Here is a 20,267-nt window from a genome sequence, read left to right on the forward strand (position 1 = left end):
TTCGAGAGATTCCTACAGGTCTTGAACTGTTATCATTGGGTTCATTTTCACCTCCCTCAGCATTGCACGATGTGCTGTTGTTGTGAACTTTGCAGAATGCGCACTCCTAGCGAGAGTAGCAACAGTACTTTCTTCAGTATCTCTTTCTGTGGAATGATGAACACTCATGTCTTTAGAAATGCTTTAGTAGCCTTTTCCAGCTTCATACGTCTCCACAATTCTTCTTCTAAGGTCCTCTGAAAGTTGTTCTGATCGAGGCATCGTGCCTCTTTCTTGAGCGAGCAGACTCTGTCAGTAACCTGACCCTATGTGTCATTTTTAATAGGGTAGGGCTTCTCTATAACCCACACCTCAAATCTCATGTCATTGATGGGAACACCTGACTCCAAATAACTTTTTATGTGAACCGCAGACAACCTCGTATATGACTATCTGTAGAAGCCTGGGAAAACCATGGCATTTTCGTTCAGATCCTCTGAAGACTGCTTAAATGCGGCCCAGTCCACTGACTTAAAGCAATCGCGTAGCTGGTCTTCTATCTCCCAGGACCAGTTCATTGTTGTCTGTATCTATGAAGTCTTGTGCTTTTGCCTCTGCTTGTATGCATATTGGAGGAGAACAGCCAGATGATCAGATTTCCCAAAATGCGGATTAGGGATGGAATGGAAGGCATTCCTAATCATAGTATGACAGTGGCCAAATGCGTTGAGACTCTTTGTACTCCAGGTGATATGGTGATGATAAGTGGCCAGAGATTTCTCCAAACAAGGCTGAATGAAGTCCCCTACAATTATTCCATAATGTTGCAGTACACAGTTATTTTCTTTGTTCATTGTGGCACTCAATACCTCGAGTGCTGCTTAACAACTGCCTTTGTCAGCATGTGAACTGCAGTCAGGCTCACGAAGGATAACTCTCTCAGTAAGTAGAACCTACGGCGCGTAATCATAGATGTTCCAGGTCAGGCGAACGAGATGTTCCAGGTAAATCTGAGCATCACAAATAGCTTTTTCATGAAACACAGTGCTCCAGATTTTGCCCTTTCTGACTCAGCATGTTGGTCCTTCTGGTGTATTGAAAAGCCCTCGGGCAAATCCACTACATTCAGCTTCCTGGAGTGAGCCATGTCCACTGCAGCGGACAATGCAACAATTCCTCCCTTCGCTGGTGATGTACCTTCGTGGAGCAGGAGCAGGCAGAAACAATAGGTCTACCCTGAGAGTCAGGTTTGTGGATCTTGGATAAGAAGTAGAAACGTGAATTGCGGGGTAAGTAAACAATGAGTTTGTTGACAGTGGATTGGAAATCTTCAGAGTTGATGAGGTTGATTATAGTATTGGAGATAATGTCCTGATGGTCCTGAGTGAGGTCCTTTTCAAGGGGCAAGTAAGAGGAGGTGCTGAGAGTTGTCACCAGGCTTCACCAAGGTAGATCTCACTCTGCCACACAACAACAGCACCCGTTTATCTGCGGGTTTGATGGTAAGGTTTGGATTGCTGGGGAGAGAGTGGAAGACAGTGCCTTTAGAAGGTCTAAGGTCCGAAGAGGAGAATGTAGTGCTGAATCTGAGCCGAATGATGTCTCGTCAATAATGAAAACATTATTAGGTGGAAAACCAGAAGAGGGTGTCAGAGTAGAGGAGGACAGCTAGAGACTGTTGAAGTGGTGATTATTGAGGGGTCGGGATTCCTTGCTAATGAACTGCAGAGCCCACGCTGTTGAGTTTCTCTGCCTCATTTGCTAATCCTGAATTTCCCAGTGACCATCCATTTTCATTTTTTATCCACATTTCCGTTCTGACTTGTCAGTCCATGGACGCCTCTTCTTCATTGATGAGGACACTCTCAAATTGAAGGAGCAACAGCTCATATTCCATCCAGGTAGCTTCCGACCCGATGGCATGAACATCGATTTCTCCAAACTCCGATACGTCTGCTCCCCTTCCCTCATTTTCAATTCATCTCTCTGGCTTCTTTCACCTGTCACTTCACACTGGTGTCCCTCCTCTTTCACGTTCTCCTTTGATATACCTTCGTATCCTACTATCCACCTTTTCCACCTATCACCTCGAAGCTTCTCAACTGATTGCCCCTCCTCTACCCACCTATCACCTTCTAGCTTGTTCGCCTTCTTATTCTGGCATCTTTCTCTTCCTTTCCAGTCCTCATGAAGGGTCTCGGGCCGAAAGGTCGGCTGTTCATTCGTTTCCATAGATGCTGCCTGATCTGCTGAGTTCCTCCAGAATTTTGGGTGTGTGTTGCTCGGGATCATACATTGAGTGATGGCAGAACTTAATTTGTTGCTATGAAGATCCCCAAAATACAATCGGATAACGGGTTTCATTTTGAAGGACAACCTGTAAAATGCTGGGCTGCCAGGAAAAGCATTTATTGTGCATATCAGGGACCATGTTAACCCTAAGCATCAGACTGAGTGAGAGGATGAATGAACTTTCGAAACAGCAAATTAATTTATGGATATCAAGCCACACCTTACAGTGGAGGCTGACTGCACTACTCCAAGCCTTGTATAGCCTGAATGAGAAGCCCTTTCCAAAGGATCATCGATTGTACGTTGGAACCGGTGGAAGAGGCGTGAACGATAGAAGGATTTCCCAGGGGAAGGCAAGTACGGGTGTACATTCCAAATGATCTCGAGAATAATGGGGAGGCTGCTTCAAACGGAGATGTGTTTGAAGTCAGATGTGTTTGAAGTTACTGTGTTTCAGTACAATGGGCAGAACACCTCGTGTTAAAGTAGGGAAAAAATCGAATGAGAATGGTTTAAAACTAATAATAAACAAATGTATTGTTTACTTTAGGTAAAATTAGGATGCTAGATGAAATCCGATCAACAACATGGACCATGCTCCAGGGAGAATGCCATCCGATTGCGCGGAAAGACTCATAAAAGCAGTTTACAAAACAGTTTACAAAAAAAAACTGTTTTTGTAAACAGTTTACAAAACAGTTTTCCTCGCTTCAGTGGATTCGACCTCGATGGACTAAGCACACTATGGAATAAAACGGCATGCTGTCAAAGCAAATGAATTATTGTGTGACCTCGATTTTGGGAATAAGTTATGGAATTGTGAGATCAATGGCCAGATATACCCTTAGCTTAGAATCCTTTTAAATCTTTCCATAATTTTGATACTAGTCCTGCTTGTAATGCAGTTTCATTTAGCATCCTGCCTGAAGGGAGATGTTAGCCGATTGCAGCATCAGGTCCCAACTATGTAGTATGATTTACTACCTATATGGAACTTTAATTATAATAACCCTTTTGATATTAAGTTTGTACTTACTGTAGTTTATTTTTTGCAATATAGTATTTTGCTTTATGGTATAATATCAATGAAGTGAAGTGTAAGAAAATAATAAAATGTGATTCGGCTTCGATAAATGCCAAGATCTGTAACACAAAATGCAAGTTTGCAGAACGAAATGGTGACAGATTTGAATGTGGTGACAGTAGAGAGAGAGAGAGAGAGAGAGAGAGAGAGAGAGAGAGAGAGAGAGAGAGAGAGAGAGAGAGAGAGAGAGAGAGAGAGAGAGAGAGAGAGAGAGAGAGAGATTATTCGTTATACAATTCGAATAAAGTAATTTCTTACAACCTTTAAAATGTTTTTTTTTGTTTTCTCATGCATCTTGCTGTTGAATCAGAAAGATAAAGGAGAGAATTTTAAATTATTTTCAGTCGGCGAGGCTCTAAGAAAATCCCTATCTTTAATGATGGTGTGACATAATATGATTGTACATGCTTGTGACACCGGTGAAATGGCATCTGATTGTCCAGCTTGAGACTTGCCAAGTTTTACGTTTGCCAGACCTCATCAAAACTGTATTCTAAACCTTAGCCAAATGATTTGTGAATACAATTCTTAATTGCTCTTGATGAGTTTGGTGGCGGTGTGGTTATAAGTACCTGATTGTTCAGCGTCCACATATTTGCGGTGCTGTTTTCGTTTCTAATAAAAATTAATAACCCTTGAACCAAATGAAAGCAAAGCATAGATATCGTTCATGCACATCACTGTGGACTCTTATTCTTAGAGGTTGCAATTTATTGCATTCATAGAAACCTCGCTGTCACCTCTCCAGCTTGCTAGGCTCTGGCAGTTGAACCCCGGGTATAAAGAGTGGGGCCAGTACCGCGCACACTACACTCCACCTAAAAAAAACCATTGCGTAGACCGAAGGACACGCCCACGACAACGACCGTCATCCCCGAACAGCCGCTGCGGCTGGGTCTGCTTATCCCGTATTGGCCTCGTTAGCAACCAGCGAGCCTGCAGCAGACGTGGGCAGCCCCCAACCTAAATCTTCGTTCGCGAAGCCAAGCCATGATGACCAGAAATCCGGAATGATTCAACATACTGTACGGCCAATCTGTCTTATTGCATCTGTTCCAGAAATCTACAGTGCCGTTTCAACCAGCACCCCCTCCCCTATTCTGTACTGGCGAAAATTTTATTTCAAACTGTGTATCAATTGAAAACAGTTGTTGAATTTCTTGTTACTTGCCAGAATATAAGAACTCGCGGAGTAAATGCAATACTCCCATTGGTTTATTGTCAAATATTTAACATTATTGCCCGCTGGTCTTCAGCTCTTCAAAATTTCAAACATGATCCTTCATTTTTTTTTAGTCAAATGACCAAATAACATCGAATACGCCCATGAAATATCTCTTAATCTCCATTATTCTTAGATGAAAAGTTCAGGAATCACTGGTTCCACCTCTAACTATGAAAGATTCTGGTGATCAAGCAAGAAAATGCAAAATCAAGTGCAGAACACCCAGTATCTCTGGAATGACTGAGCAGTCTTGCAGAGAACCACATTTTCACTACGTATGCTTATATTCTCATTTTGCGCTCAGTATCACCGAAGGTATTAATATCCTTTCAAATTTGTTCCAGTTTAATTTCTAAGATGAGGTCTAATCAAGAAACAATAAAAAATGATCAAAATTCAGGATTCAAGATTCAAGATTGCTTAATGCAATTTCCAGTACACAAATGTATAGGAGAATGAAATAATTGTTACTCGGAATCCAATGCAGTAAAAAAACACAACAAGCAGAAATCGTAATAATATTAGTAATAATTATATATATATATATATATAATTATTCTATCTCCTTTACAACAGCATTGGAGAGAGGTAGAAACAGACAAGTTTGAACAGCGTTTAATAGGAGTAAGGGGAATTTTGAAGCTCTCAGGCAGGAAATTGGAAGATTAAACTGGAAACATGTTCTCAGGGAAAAGTACGGAAGAAATATGGCAGATGTTCAAGGACTATTTGTGTGGAGTTCTGCATAGGTACGTTCCAATAAGGCAGGGAAGTTATGGTAGGGTACAGGAACCGTGGTGTACAAAGGCTGTAATAAACCTAGTCAAGAAGAAAAGAAAACTTTGCAAAAGGTTCAGAGAGCTAGGTAATGTTAGAGATCTAGAAGATTCTAAAGAAGGAGGAAGGAGCTTAAGAAGGAAATTAGTAGAGCCAGAAGGGGTCATGAGTAGGCCTTGGCGGGCAGGATTACGGTAAACCCCAAGGCATTCTACAAGTGTGTAAAGAGCAAGAAGATAAGACGTGAAAGAATAGGACCTATCAACTGTGACAGTGGGAAAGTGTGTGTGGAAACGGAAGAAATAGCAGAGGTATTTAATGAATACTTTACTTCAGTATTCACTATGAAAAAGGATCTTGGAGATTGTAGTGATGACGCAGCAGAATGAAAAGCTTGAGCATGTAGATATTAAGAAAGAGCATGTGCTGTAGTTTTTGGAAACATCAAGTTGGATAAGTTGCGGGACCGGATGAGATGTACACAGGCTACAGTGGGAGGCGAGGGAGGAGATTGTTGAGACTCTGGCGATGTTCTTTGCATCATCAATGGGGACGGGAGAGGTTCCGGGGGATTGGGGGGTTGCGGATGTTGTTCCTTTGTTCAAGAAAGGGAGTAGTGATAGCCCAGGAAATTATAGACCAGAAAGTCTTACCTCATTGTTTGGCAAATTGATGGAGAAGGTACTGAGATGCAGGATTTATGAACATTTGAAGATATAATATGATACGGAATAGTCAGCATGAGTTTGTCAAGGGCCGGTGGTGCCTTATGAGCCTGATTGAATTTTTTGAGGATGTGACTAAACACATTGATGAAGGAAGAACAGTCGATGTAATGTATATGGATTTCAGTAAGGTATTTGATAAGGTGCCCCAGGGATCTGTTCTGGGACCCTTACTCTTCCTGATTTTTATAAATGACCTGGATGAAGAAGTGGAGGGATGGGTTAGTACGTTTGCTGATGACACAAAGGTTGGGGGTGTTGTGGATAGTGTGGAGTACGGTCAGAGGTTACAGCGGGACATTGATAGAATGCAAAACTGGGCTGAGAAGTGGCAGATGGAGTTCAACCCAGATAAGTGTGAAGTGGTTAATTTTGGTAGGTCAAATATGATGGCAGAATATAGTATTAATGGTAGGAGTCTAAGCAGTGTGGAGGATCAGAGGGATCTTGGGGTCCGAGTCCATGGGACACTCAAAGCAGCTGCGCATGTTGTCTCTGTGGTTAAGAAGGCGTACGGTGTATTGGCCTTCATCAATCGTCGAATTGAATTTAGGAGCCGAGAGGTAATGCTGCAGATATATAGGACTCTGGTCAGACCACACTTGTTGTACTGTGCCCAGTTCTGGTCGCCTCACTACAGGAAGGATGTGGACACCATAGAAAGAGTACAGGGGAGATTTACAAGGATGTTGCCTGGATTGGGGAGCATGCCTTATGAGAATAGGCTGAGTGAACTCGACCTTTTCTCTTTAGAGCGACGAAGGATGGGAGGTGACCTGATAGAGGCGTATAAGATGATGAGAGACATTGATCGTTTGGATAGTGGGATGCTTTTTCCCAGGGTTAAAATGGTTGCCACAAGAGGAGACAGGTTTAAGGTGCTGGGGAGTCGGTACAGAGGAGATGTCATGGGTAAGTTTTTCTCAGAGAGTGGTGAGTGCGTGGTATGGGCTGCCGGCAACGGTGGTGGAGATGGATACGATAAGGTCTTTGAAAAGGCTTTTGGATAAGTACATGGAGCTTAGAAAAATAAAGGGCTATATGTAAGCTTAGTAATTTCTAACGTCGAGACATGTTCGGCACAATTTTGTGGGACGAAGGGCCTGTATTGTGCTGTAGGGTTTCTTAGTTTCTATGTTGCTATGAGCGTGTTTGGTTATGCCCGTATTTCAGGTTTTACCAGCTTGAGCTGAGAAAATATAATTAGTGATAACATATTAAATATAAGTATGGAAGGTAGCTTATATAACTGAATTGATTGTAACCATCATGTGATGCACAATATTGCCTGAGCGTAAGATGACTGACAGGATATTTTTTAAGTAGTTGTGGTTGGGGTGTGGAGGGGTGGTTTGTGGTTGCAGGTGTTGATCAGCCGTACTGCTTGTGTAAACTAATTGTTTTTGAGTCTAGCGGTCCTTGTGTGAATGCTACATATCGTCCTCCCTAATAGGAGAGGTACAGGCACTCCATGAACCGGGTGGGAAGGATTTTCATGATTTTACTGGCCCTTTTTTGACACCTCCCTGTATATATCTCTTTGATGGAGGGTGGGATGGAAACTGCACTCAGACGAAGAGAACGGCTCTGTAATGGGTAGTCAAAACTGCCCAACGCATCACGGGCAAAACTGCATAACTTAAATTCGATGGATAAATTAAGGAAGTCTATTTGTCTCTACTTTACAGGAACAAATACTGACAGATTAAAGCATTCTTGCTGTTCTGCACCTCTAAAAACTGTCCACTAGGCTACTGACTTTTGTCATTACATCTGTAGAGCTACAGCCTAATCTCACAAGATGGTGTTGAAATTATTTGTTTATCTTGCCATTCTACTCACAAGGAGTTAATGACGATTTTGCCCTTGTTATCACTGCCTTGCACCTCTTGCTGTTTCCTGCTCCTATTCCGGTTTTCATAGCTCAGTCATATTCGGAATAGCAATGTTGGTTTCATTGCGGATATGGAAATGCGTGCATGGCGTGGGTTTGCCCCTGATTTACATAATAGTATTTTTGCACCTGCAGAATCTTAGAATCTAGAATTTAGTCATACATAGTTCCCCAGTTAGTAAAAACACCGAAGAGATTTAGTACAATAATTCATTTACTTACACTGTGCTCAGTCTGTAAGTAGAAAGCAAGCATTGTTGGTACGTAATGCACGTAGGTCCCTATGATTTGAAATAAAGTTTGCAAAAATGTTCATCTTAGATAATATGCTGATAAATGTTAGGAAAATAGCGCGCAGCTGGCCGAGTGGTAGCTGGTGGCACGTAACTGCGCATTGGAGCCATGCCGCCACCTGTCCTGTCATGTTAATATCCAGAGCCTAATACTAAAAGCTCACTAGCTCTCTGGAGGTTATGATGAATGCCTTATTCCAAATTCTATTTGTTAATCATCTGTGACTGTCAGTGGCGTGTCTTATCCATGAAAGGGATTCATCCATTCTTAAAACATCAGTCAATGATCATCAAAGTCTATTTGTACCCATTTGCCAGGAAGAAATTTCAGATCTGGTTTGTTTGGTAAAGGTATATCCTAACTTCCCTCCAAGTTTACCTGACATGAACGTCAGATATATTATCATGAGAAATGTTTCTAACAGAAGGGCTTTCGGAAGGGTGGGAACACCCAAAATTTAGGCTGCGATCCTATGCTCTCAATTGTACCAAAGACCTACAAGTTCACTAACTTTAAACAAACTCATTTGGAATATGGAATAACTGTAAGAATCATGCCATTCTTTGTCAATGGCAAGATAACACACCTTGTTCTGGACCAATTGTTGAGGTTTTCTGAAATGGATGCCGAAATAACTTTCTGCGAAAATGCCAGTTCCTTGTTTTAGTTCCTTTATAATTTGGAAGCTCTATGCTATATATGGCCTCGGGGCAGACCCTGATTTATTTTTGCAATGAAAATAATCAGAATCAAAATGTCTGCATACCTGTCAATATTTAGCAGCTTGAAATTATACAGAGAGGACGAAAATTGAGGTTCTGAAAAGATTTATTTTGTAATTTGCTGTAAATACTGATGATTTGTTTTGTACTTTTTGCATTTCAGAATTAAACTACCGTCTGTTCTGTAAAAATGGGTTATGTTCCTTCACAGAAAATAGTAAAAACGCATATGAGCTGCGACATTGGAAACAAGACGTATAATTTCTTAGATAATACCTATCTGTAAAAAATGACACCTCTGGAAGCTTTGCGTTCCTGGTTAGGGAGCTTTCAGGAAAGGTGAAGAGGGCAGTTAAGAAGAAAACGCAACACAAGTTACTGAAGGAACTCAGCAGTTCAGGTGGTATCTATGGCGGGTAGTGAACAGAAGATATTTCCTCCACCATTAATGCTGCTCTCACCCCTATGTACTCTATTTCCTGGACATCTGTGCTCACCCTATCTTATCGTCACCTTGACAGGATAATCATTGCAGTTTTCTTATCTGCCACCCCTGAGTCTCCGTATTGAGCACATCATTCTCTGCAACTCCAGCTATCTTCAACGGGACGCTACCACTAAACACATCTGGACCTCCCGCCGCCCTACTCCCACTTTCCATAAGGATCACTCCCTCCGTGATTTCTCTGTGCATTCATTCCTCCCCCCCCCCCCACCCCCAATCTCCATCGTAGCAATTACGCTGCAAACGGCAGAAGTGAAATACCTGCCCATTGATCTCCTCCAGCACCCCCATTCAGGGCCATAAACATCCCTTCCAGTTGAGGCAACACCTCACCTGCAAATCGGTGTTTAATCTGTCCGATACTCTGGACATGATCTATTCTACATTGGTGAGATCTGACGTATTGATCGACCGCTTTGTGAGCCCTTCAGCTACATCGCTAAAAGTGGAATTTCTGGGTGGCCAATCATTTCAGTTCTGATCCCCATTTCTGTTCCAACACGTTGATCCATGGCGTGCTCTTCTACCATGATGAGGCAATTCTCATGTTGTACGAAAAACAGGTACTCCATCAAGGTAGCCTCCAACCAAATGGCATGAACTTCGATGTTTGGAATTACTGGTAGTTCATTCCTTTCCTCTTCCTTCTTCTTCAATTCCCCACTCTGGCCTCTTCCCGCTTTTCCTCAGCAACCTATTACCTCCCATGGTGACCAACCTCCTTCCATTTCTCCCGTAATCCACTCTTCTCTTCCATCAAAATTCTTCTCCAGCTCTTTCCCTTTTGCACGTATCACCTCCCAAATTCTCAGTTTCATCCCCCATCCTCACCCAGCTGCCTTCTATTTTTATTGTTCTCCTCCCCTCCCTCCTCCTTCATTTTCAGCATCTTCCCTCTTCCTTTCCTGTCCTGGTGAACGGTCTCAGCCTGAGATGTCAACTGTTTATTCATGGCCTAGATGCTGCCTGACTTACTGAGTTCCTCCAGTATTTTACGTGTGGTGCAGTCGAAACTTCAGAACCTTTATGAAGATTGAAAAGGAGAAGGACAGAAGCCGCATGAAACATTGTGGGGAGGGTATAAGCACAAACAGGCGTGTGGTTGGTGAACCCAGGTGGGAGATGGAAGGGAAGTAACAGCGAGGAGGATGGGAGAGTGGCAATGATGTGTTAAGATGGGACAAGATAAGTGGAAGAGCCACAGGACTGAAGGGGAAGGTATATGGTAGCAAAGAACAATTCCTATCCACTGTTACACATACCTTTCGGCTACCAAGAAAGTTTCAAACTCCACATTCTGTATTTACTTGCCCTTCTTTTGATCAATCTGCTAATTTGCAGAACTAGCAATATGGCTTTGTACGTAGAAAGTTGTATATCACGAATTTGACTGAGCTTTTTGAGGAGGTGTCTAAGATGATTGAGAATAGATGATTTCTCCACGGAATTTAGCAATAATGTGAAAAGGTCCTGTCTGTCAGACTGCTCCGGAAGTTTGGTTTCACCATATAGGATCAAGTATGAACTGGAAAATGGATGTACCATTGATTTGGTGGGTAGAAGGCATGAAAAGATCGTGCAAGGTTGCTATTCAGATTAGAGGTCTTTGACTAGTGTGCCATAGGAATTGAAAGTGGCTTCACTGTTTTGGTGATGATTTTCGTTTGTACTCAGCGTCTGAGGATTCTCGATTAAGTGCCCAACAGTAATCGGTCAGCTCTGCCGGATCCCATTTGCCCTGATACCGTTTCTCTGGCCCGCAATGCTCCACAAAAAGTCTTTAATCATGCTTGCCACTAACAGCGTAACAGAATACAGAAAAGAAGACTAACTGGGAATGTAGAAAAGGAATCTTTAGTGACATTTTGCACCTCATGGTTTCGTATGTTTTAAGCATGTCAGTCAGCACTGGTGCACCGTAGTTGCCAAGAAACTTTTCAGTAACACCCTTAGAGTGCCTTCCATGCGATTCTCTCTGGTCCAGCTAAAAGTTTGCTTCCGAATTGCCTGTCATTGATGGCCTGTTTGATTTGTGGTCCAACAAAAAAAAGCTTCATTAATCTTCGCATCAGTTATTCTGGGAATCATCTGTATCAAATATCGAAATCCTTCAGGCAATATTTGTATCTGATGACAGCAGATTCTATCCTTGCAGTTTTAAGCCCCGTAATTCTGCTTTTGTATATGACAAACTCAAGTCTATGATCAGGACATTTAACTCAGATTGAGTTATCAAATGAGGCTCTCTCAACAGAAAAGGTTCAAAATCTGTATCAGTATCTTTTCCATACCCGGAGCGTGCACCGTGGCAACTTCGTTTGCCTTCTCTGGACTCCATGTCTCTGGTGGCTTCGGTACTGGAAGACATTCGTCATACGGCACATGGCTGAAGGGAGAATGAGGTATTCAAGTCAAGTCAACCTTTATTGTCTTTTCGACGATAACTGCTGGTACAGTGCATAGTAAATATGAGACGACGTTTTTCAGGAACATGGTGTTACATGACACAGTACAAAAAACTAGACTGAACTACGTAAAAAAAAACACAGAGAAAGCAACACTAGACTACAGACCTACACTGGACTGCATAAAGTGCACAAAACAGTGCAGGTATTACAATAAATAATAAACAGGACAGTAGGGCAAGGTGTCAGTCCAGGCTTCGGGTATTGAGGAGTCTGATAGCTTGGGGGAAGAAACTGTTACATAGTCTGGTCGTGAGAGCCCGAATATTTCGGAGACTTTTCCCAGACGGCAGGTGGGAGAAGGGATTGTATGAGGGGTGCATGGGGTCCTTCATAATGCTGTTTCCTTTGCGGATGCAGCGTGTAGTATAAATGTCCGTGATGGCAGGAAGAGAAACCCCGATGATCTTCTCAGCTGACCTCACTATCCGCTGCAGGGAATTTCGATGGATTTCTTATTTTTAGCAGAGAAACCAGACCCAATTGTTAGACAGAAGTAGTAGTCTGTCACATGATCTTTCTGTTCTCGCCATATCATCGGGAAAGCGAACGCCATTGACTTCCAAGTGCCTCTGAGGCAAGTTATAAAGTACAGCGGGTGTTGTGGAACAAATGTGAGGAGACAAGGCCTTCTCTTGATCACGAATTTTATTCCCAAAGTATAGCTTATATGTCTTATTAACAAGCGGAGTCCTGCTCCGTCTTTGACATTTAAACGTATACTTGCCACAAATGTAACAGAAAATATCACGGCTGTTGCAACATTTGCTAGACATCTTTCTATCACAAATACTCCTAAAAAAAAAACCCGGTTACTTCATTATAATGAGTACACACAATATGCTAAGCGCATAGATCATGCGTATTAACGTGATCGCAAACCGATATACAAGTGAACGCAGTGCATAGAATAGTGCGTGCGTGATGCTTTTATCGCCTTTCCAAAACAAGTCCTTCCATGCAGCATCTGTCCTGCAGAGCTTCTGGTGCGCGTTGGGGACATTTCTTGGTGACTTGCATGATCAGCAGCGCAACATCCGTGAAATATGCCGAAGGGTATTCAGGAAGCAATATCCTTGTTGTCGATTGTAATTTGGATGAGAATATCGGTGCCATGATTTGTAAACTTGTGGTTAACAGGAAAATTAGCACAAAATGGAAAATGAAGACATTTACCCAAGTTCGGTCTCCAGATTTCCGGGGAAACTGGGCATATCTCAAAATAAAATAAGTCGAATATATCTCAGACACGTGCGAACTAATGCATTTCGAGGGTATAGTTGCCTGAATGTTGTGACGCAGGTAGACAGGGTGTTGTAAAAAGTGTAGGACTTGAATGCTTTGTTCGGTCAGAAGTCTAAGCACAGGTACTGGGTGCCATGTCACTACTGCACAACTGCGCACATTAAATTTTCTCATTTTTGTGTTATCCAATTTTATCCTTAATAACTCCTTTGATTTTTTTTTTACCTAACTGTGTTTTGCAAGATTCAGCATTTGGCAATAACAAGAATCTGTTCCAAATTTTCCACAACGTTTGATCTATAAATCGGAGCCCTTTATTTTATCTTACTCAGTACATATATGTCCTGATTTCTCATTACTCCCTCGTTGGATTTTTCCAGACTTCCGGACCACATCTTCAGGTCACTCCGATCAATACAACTGAGCCTTGTAAAACTATCACGGCTCTTTAAGACAGCAACACAAAACATTTTTTGCACACCAGGGAGTAACTTAAGGCTCCGTTCGTTGGGTTTCAATTCCACTCTGTTTGAAATTCGAATCAGAATGTAAAGCAGTTTTATTATCACTGACAAAGAATATGTCGTGAAATGTGTTTCTTCACAACAAAGGTACAGTGCAATACATAACATTTACTTAAGCTGCAATAAATAAACACATAGAATTGGAATTGTAAGGTTGTATTTCTAGGTTCAAGGAACATTCAGAAATGTGATAGCTGAAGGTGGGTGTTCAGGCTCTTATACTTTCTCTTCGATGGCAATAATAAGAGGGCACATCTCGGATGCTGAGAGTACTTAATGATGATGCCTTCTTCTTGAGAGACAGCCTTTTGAAATGTTCGTGATGGTGGCATGGTTACGTCTGTGAAGCAGATGACTGAGTTTTCCTTCAACCCTTTGCAACCTCATTTGATACTGCACTTTGGAACCTCTGCACAACCAGTCCGAATACTCTCCACAGTACATCCGAAGAATTTTGCGAGTGCATTTGGTGATATCACAAAACTCCGCAAATTCCTAATTCGTAATTTCTTCAAAGTGCTGGCCAATGTTCCCCGTAAGGTATGCGCGTGTGCACACCAATGCATCTTTTGCTATGAGCGCACAAAGTAATTTTAAAATGCGCACAAAAGGTTGTTACCCTTTATCTCTTTGGCATTTAAGTATATTTCATGAACGTTTCCTTTACCGGTTTCTGAATTAATGGTGTTGATAGCGTGGAGTACGTGATGATTTGTCTACAGATTTTAGAATCGGGTTATTTATACTGTTTTTACTGAAGAAATTATTCAGTGCGCACATGTGGTCACTGGGAAAACAAATGCACAGCACAGGATTTTTGAGAATAGTGGCCATTACAAATGAGGTATTGGGCCAAGATAGTTCGGATGAAATGGCGACACCCAGGAACTTGAAGCTGCTTATCTGCTTCACCACTGACCCATCAATTGCCATAGGACCAAGGACTCATTTCAAAGACTTGACGATACAGCGGAGATGTTGGTTGGTCTAGGACAGCATTTATAGCAGTTTTGTCATATAGAAATCAGAAAGGCTGAACAAATGCGATGACCTCCTTCCACATACGTGATACATTGAATTGCAATCCATTATTGAACTTCAGGTTCATTCACGAAGTTCACAGCGACAATCCAATGTTGTTTGGAAAGTCAAAAGCCATCTTAGCAGCCACTATTTCTCAGACTTTTGGATGAATCTATCAAACACGGAGACTTGCCATCATGTGCTCCAACAACTGGCTCAGTACTACTCACCTGCCGATTGTAATAGAACTGAATTCCCTCCTTCTTTGCAATTTTTGTCTTCTGACTCGTTCTGGAATGTAAGCTCTGACGAAATATGACACAAAATATCTTTTAAAATATCATCTGCCGTCTTGGTGTTTCCCATTCTTAATTCCAAAATAATTTAGAGAAACAGAATTTTAATGTTTTGATTGGCGTGTACGTGAAGCGCACACGCAATATTGGGAATCTGTGTATATTAATCGTACTGGTGATCGGTTATAAAATCATATCTGAAAAGTTTCTGAGGCCACTGTACAAATCATGTGTATTGTAAAGTTAAAGACTCAATTGAATCAGATGTTCACTTTCGTCCAACATCACCAAGTGAATGCCCAATGAATATGCTTATGGCTTTGATTTTTCAACGCAGTGCAGGAGGCAACTCCACTCACTGAAACAGCTGTACGAAACTACTGCTGCCTCCACCCACCGATTCTATCTGTCAATAATTGTATTCAGTGTCTCATCTCATAGTTTTACTTCTTGAAATTAACCGAACGCCTCTTTCTAAAAGCAGCACGGGGCAAACCCGACCCTAGATGTTGCGGTTTTCGGTGAACAACAGATGGACAATAATAGATGGCGAATTAAGATAAGGGCGCAACGGTCACTTACTCGTCGTTCAGCACGTTACGTTTTTAGATTGGGCTATTCTTCCACAACAAAATGGAGCAACGAAGAGGGGAATTGTTTTTCAAAGCTCCATCAGCTGATTTTAAGCACCAACTCCTTACATCCAGACAATGATAACATGGTACCGGGAATCAAGAATCACCCTAAGCTCCCGGTACGAATGCACATGCAAAAAGTCATGGCAAAACCATCATATGCTCTCTTGTTAGACTGACAAAATTATGAATATCGAGTTCAATTTGCTTTCAATTTTTTTCTGCGCCTTGTTTATTGCACGTTCACTTCAAGAGATAATAAAGTATTTTTGTTGGAATATCGGCCACCTTAAATGGTGTCACTGAAAAGGCATGGATCTATCATAGAAACATGGTCTCTGATCTTGGTTCCCTTGTATATCAAATTTATTCATTCCATTGCCATTAACAGAAAATAACATTTCATAATGACGTAAAGCCTGAGGATGCGAGCGACGAGTCCAAACCCACATCAGTCTCTATGTAATATACATGGCCCGCACCTCTCTTTTCAAATATCCCCCTCACCCTCAATGCATGCCCTCGAGTATTACACATTTCAATCCTATTGAAAACGGTTCGGCTTCCTGCACTTTATAGGCTTCCCATAATTTTCTAAAGTGCTCTCAGGTTTCCCCTTCGTAGGACACGCGAGTATAAACAACCCTAGTTTCCTGAAGCTCTACTTATACTACATAACCTCTAATCCAGACAGCATCCTTATAAACCTCTTCTGCCCATATCAAATTGCAACTTTACTTTCTGAGGCTTGAACACATTATCTCTGACTAATAAAGACAAACATGAGATTCGCTTTCTTTACCGCACTATCAAATTGTGCTGCCACCTCTGAGCTGTGGGCATGGACCCCCAAGATCGTTCTGTACCTGAAAGGCGCACAGACGCATGAAGTGATCGCTTGGGGTCTCCGAATGTCTCGGAAGACGCGCCCCACTCACTGGTTTGTCGAGCTGATCAGAGAATTAAGAGAGGAGGAGAATGCGACGGAGGCGCATCAGACCTCGGTCAGCGGGGTACAGTCCTCGGTCAGCTGGGTACTGTCCTTGGTAGTAACCTCCGTTGCTAGTGATTCCTGATACCCCTCCCTTGGGGGTGATAAGGGAAATCGTAGCGGAGTTTAGAACTGAGATATCCATGTTGTTATCTGCGGGTCCGACCACCCCGTATGACAAAGCTGTCTCTTAGTCTCACCCCCTGAGGGGACAGACTAAGCAGTGGACTGCTAGTGAACGGGGTACCGCGAGAAGGGGAGCGACCGGAATTGTCTGCGATAACTGTGGGGAAGAGAAACACTTCAAGCGGGATTGTGAAGGCCGGGAAATCTTCGGAGAGTGAGCCCCCAGCTGCCTATGCAAAGAAAGACGTCGTCAGCTTGGAACCCTGGGAACGGCCTGGCATCTCGGGGGGAATACGTTTCAATCAATATATTAACGAACACTCTAAAGCAAAAATATCCTATTCCTGACGGCTTAGTGGGGCCAAGCTCCAGTGTATCTCTACGGATCGAGGGTAGTTATGCAAGAGCCATATTTGACACAGGCTCTCGGGTTACTCTGCTGTACAGTTTGTTTAGCAACTTGTATTTGACGCATTTAGCAGTAACGCAATTCAGTACGCTAGAGATCTGGAGTCTTAGTACAGATGAATACTTGGATGATGGTCACGTCCTTGAATCTGGAGTTTTCGGAGGCAGATGTGGGAGAGGCTGAGTTCCTTGATACATTTCTGTCAGTTTGTCCGGACCCAGTAGAAAAGGCCGAAGCTTCAGTTCTTGTGGGGACGAATCCTCCTATTCTGAGGAGGCTAATGGGTGACTGCAAGGAGAAAGTTGGAGACAGTTTTCAGAGAACATTGTCCATTTACCTTATGTTCCGAGCTGCTTTTGAGGAAGTGTGTGGCCGCACTGGGCTGGATGATGAGCATAAAAGAGGGACTGTGTGGTACACCCAATCCAAACCAGTCGTGTTACGGCCTGGGGAAGCAGCTATAGTGATGGGAAACCCCAAATTTCCCGGAATTCCTGAATGCAAGGATGCTCCGTAAGACCACCAAGAGAAGTTATCCTTACCTGCTGGGGTATTGATGAGATTCGAGCTGCAGAAGCCCTCGGTTGCACAAGTCAACAGGATGGCTATGATTGTTAGGAACACCTCAGAGAGGGAGGGCACCCTTAGCCGGCTTATGTCAATGGCGCACCTCTTTCCGGTAACGGTAATGTTCAGTGTTCCTGTGAGACAAGTCGGGAAGAAACTCTCTCTAAAAAAGGGAAATTTGACTGCCGAGTCATTCAACTTTGGGGACTCCCCGGTACCTGGAAGTTGGAAGGGATGATTGATAGAGAAGATGTTGAAGCTGGAAGATGTCTTTTCCACTGACGAGTTTGACGTGAGTTGTTTCAAGAGCACTCGCCACACCATTCGGTAGACAGAGAACACAGCGTTCAGAGACAGGTCGCGGCGACTGGCGCTTGCAGAGGTGTGGACCTTCGGCAGCATCTGTGGAAGCTGAAGGAAGCTGGGATCATCTCTGAGTCCAGAAGCCCTTATGCATCTCTAATAATGGTAGCCAGGTAGTAAAATAGGAAGATACTGATGTATGTGGACTATCAGACTCCGAACAGGCGTACAGTTGCCGGCCAGTATACTGTTCCGAGAATGGTGGACGCGTTTGCATGCCTGGGTGGTGCGAAGTGGTTCAGTGTGCTGGACGTGAGGAATAGATATTACCAGATTCCCAAGAGTGACCCTGACAAAGAGAAGACGGCTACTGCGATTCTTCCAGTTTGAAAGGATAGCCCAGGGCATGGAGAAAGCTGTGAGGGATATGAACTTTCTTAAGGTGTTGCTGTACCTGGATGATCTCACCGTATTGCGGTCCATCTTGAAGGAATATGAGGTTAGCCTACTGAAAGGTGCTGGGTTGCCTGAAAGCTGCAGGTTAAAACTTTCCATGGACTAGTACCAGGGCGTCTGTCAATTATGTGGAGCACATAGTCTCATGTGATGGAGTAGCTACAGATCCGTCTGAGATAGAGGTGGTGACCACATGGCCAATGCCTCAGTCTGTGAGCGCCCTGTCCTCGTTCCTTCGATTCTGTGGGAACTATCAGAGGTTCGTGAAGGACAATTCTAAAGTGAGTTACCACTTATATCAGCTTCTGTGCTGTTCGCTCCCTTGGAGAAGAAAGGGAGAAGGACGAAAACAGAAGTTGCTAAAGATTATTTTAGCCTCTCGGAGCTTTTAGGAGCGGCATGGGATCCGAAATGTGAAGAGGCCTCTCAGTTGCTAAAGGAGCTATTGACGAAAAAGCCTGTACTGGCTTTTGCAGATCCCCGATTGCTGTATGTACTGCACACGGATGCCAGCAGACAGGGTTTAGGGGAGTTTTGTATCGGGACCATGGCACAGAGTTGACATCTGCTGGAGTCTGTCACCCTCTGAGCGAAGCTACCCAACCCCCCCCCCCCCCCCCCACACACACACAGGTTGGAGTTCCTGGCATTGAAATGGGCTGTGGACGGACAACAACCCATTCACTTATATCCTGACCTCGGCGAAATTGGATGTCACAGGCACTGGTTGTCGGCATTGTCTGCTAATGAGCTCTCTCTGAAATACCGGCCGGGAAGTCGGTACATTAATGGCAATGCGTAGACCCGACGTGCACATGAAGGGCTGGGCAGGGAAGGAGATTGGGGAGGGTTCCTGTCCCTGGAGTCAAAGCAATGTGCCAGTTTTCCATCACGAGGAAGGCGGAGGAAAGGCCGAGCGGACTTGGAGGTTAAATGCGGCTTCGTGCTGGGCGACGAAATCAGGGCCGGAGCGATTCGCGGGGCAGCGTGCTCTTGACCCAGAGCCTTTCAAGTCAGCGGTACCTGGGCCCCAGTGCGACGTAGAATTAAAAACGCCTGCACAGATCCGAGGCGAGAACGGATTTCACTCTCTCCGCGATGGCCAGTCCTCTCTCCAGGGCGCCAGAGAATTTCGCTGTTCCGTCGTTGGGTCAATTTAAATCTTGGCCCAGACAGACGGACAAGATAGGGTATCAGTCGGAACGAGTGCCGATTTCGCTCGTTCTCCGCCATTGTCATCTCCATGGCGCTGAGGCTATGAAGACTGCTCCGGCTGCTGTGCTCCGTACCCGCTAATAAGATGAACTGATAAGCAAAGTTTTGGGTCTACTCCGGGGTTCGGATCTGAGGACTCATTTGTGGTTTAGAATGCAGTTGTGCGCTTCATTTGTTCGCATGCCGTGTATTTTTTTTCATGCTCTTGTGCACGGAGTATTGGTCTTTCGTTGATAAGAGAAAAACCCCAGATGCTGGAGTTCCAAGCAATACACAAAACATGTCTTCATGAAGGGTCTCGACCGGAAGCATCGAGTGTTTCAATTTTTCCATTGATGCTACCTGGCCTGCCGAGTTCGCCAGCATTTTGTCTGCGTTGCTTGGTCTCTTTTTTTAATGCTTATTCTTTCTTACTTTAAATTGTGTTCTTTCAGATTTCTTGCTTTGCGGCTACCGGGAAGTACGTAAATCTAAAGGATGTATAATTTCTATATTCAACAAATGTACTTGAATAT

The sequence above is a fragment of the Hemitrygon akajei genome, chromosome 25 (assembly GCF_048418815.1).
Source record: "Hemitrygon akajei chromosome 25, sHemAka1.3, whole genome shotgun sequence".
Taxonomy (NCBI): domain Eukaryota; kingdom Metazoa; phylum Chordata; class Chondrichthyes; order Myliobatiformes; family Dasyatidae; genus Hemitrygon; species Hemitrygon akajei.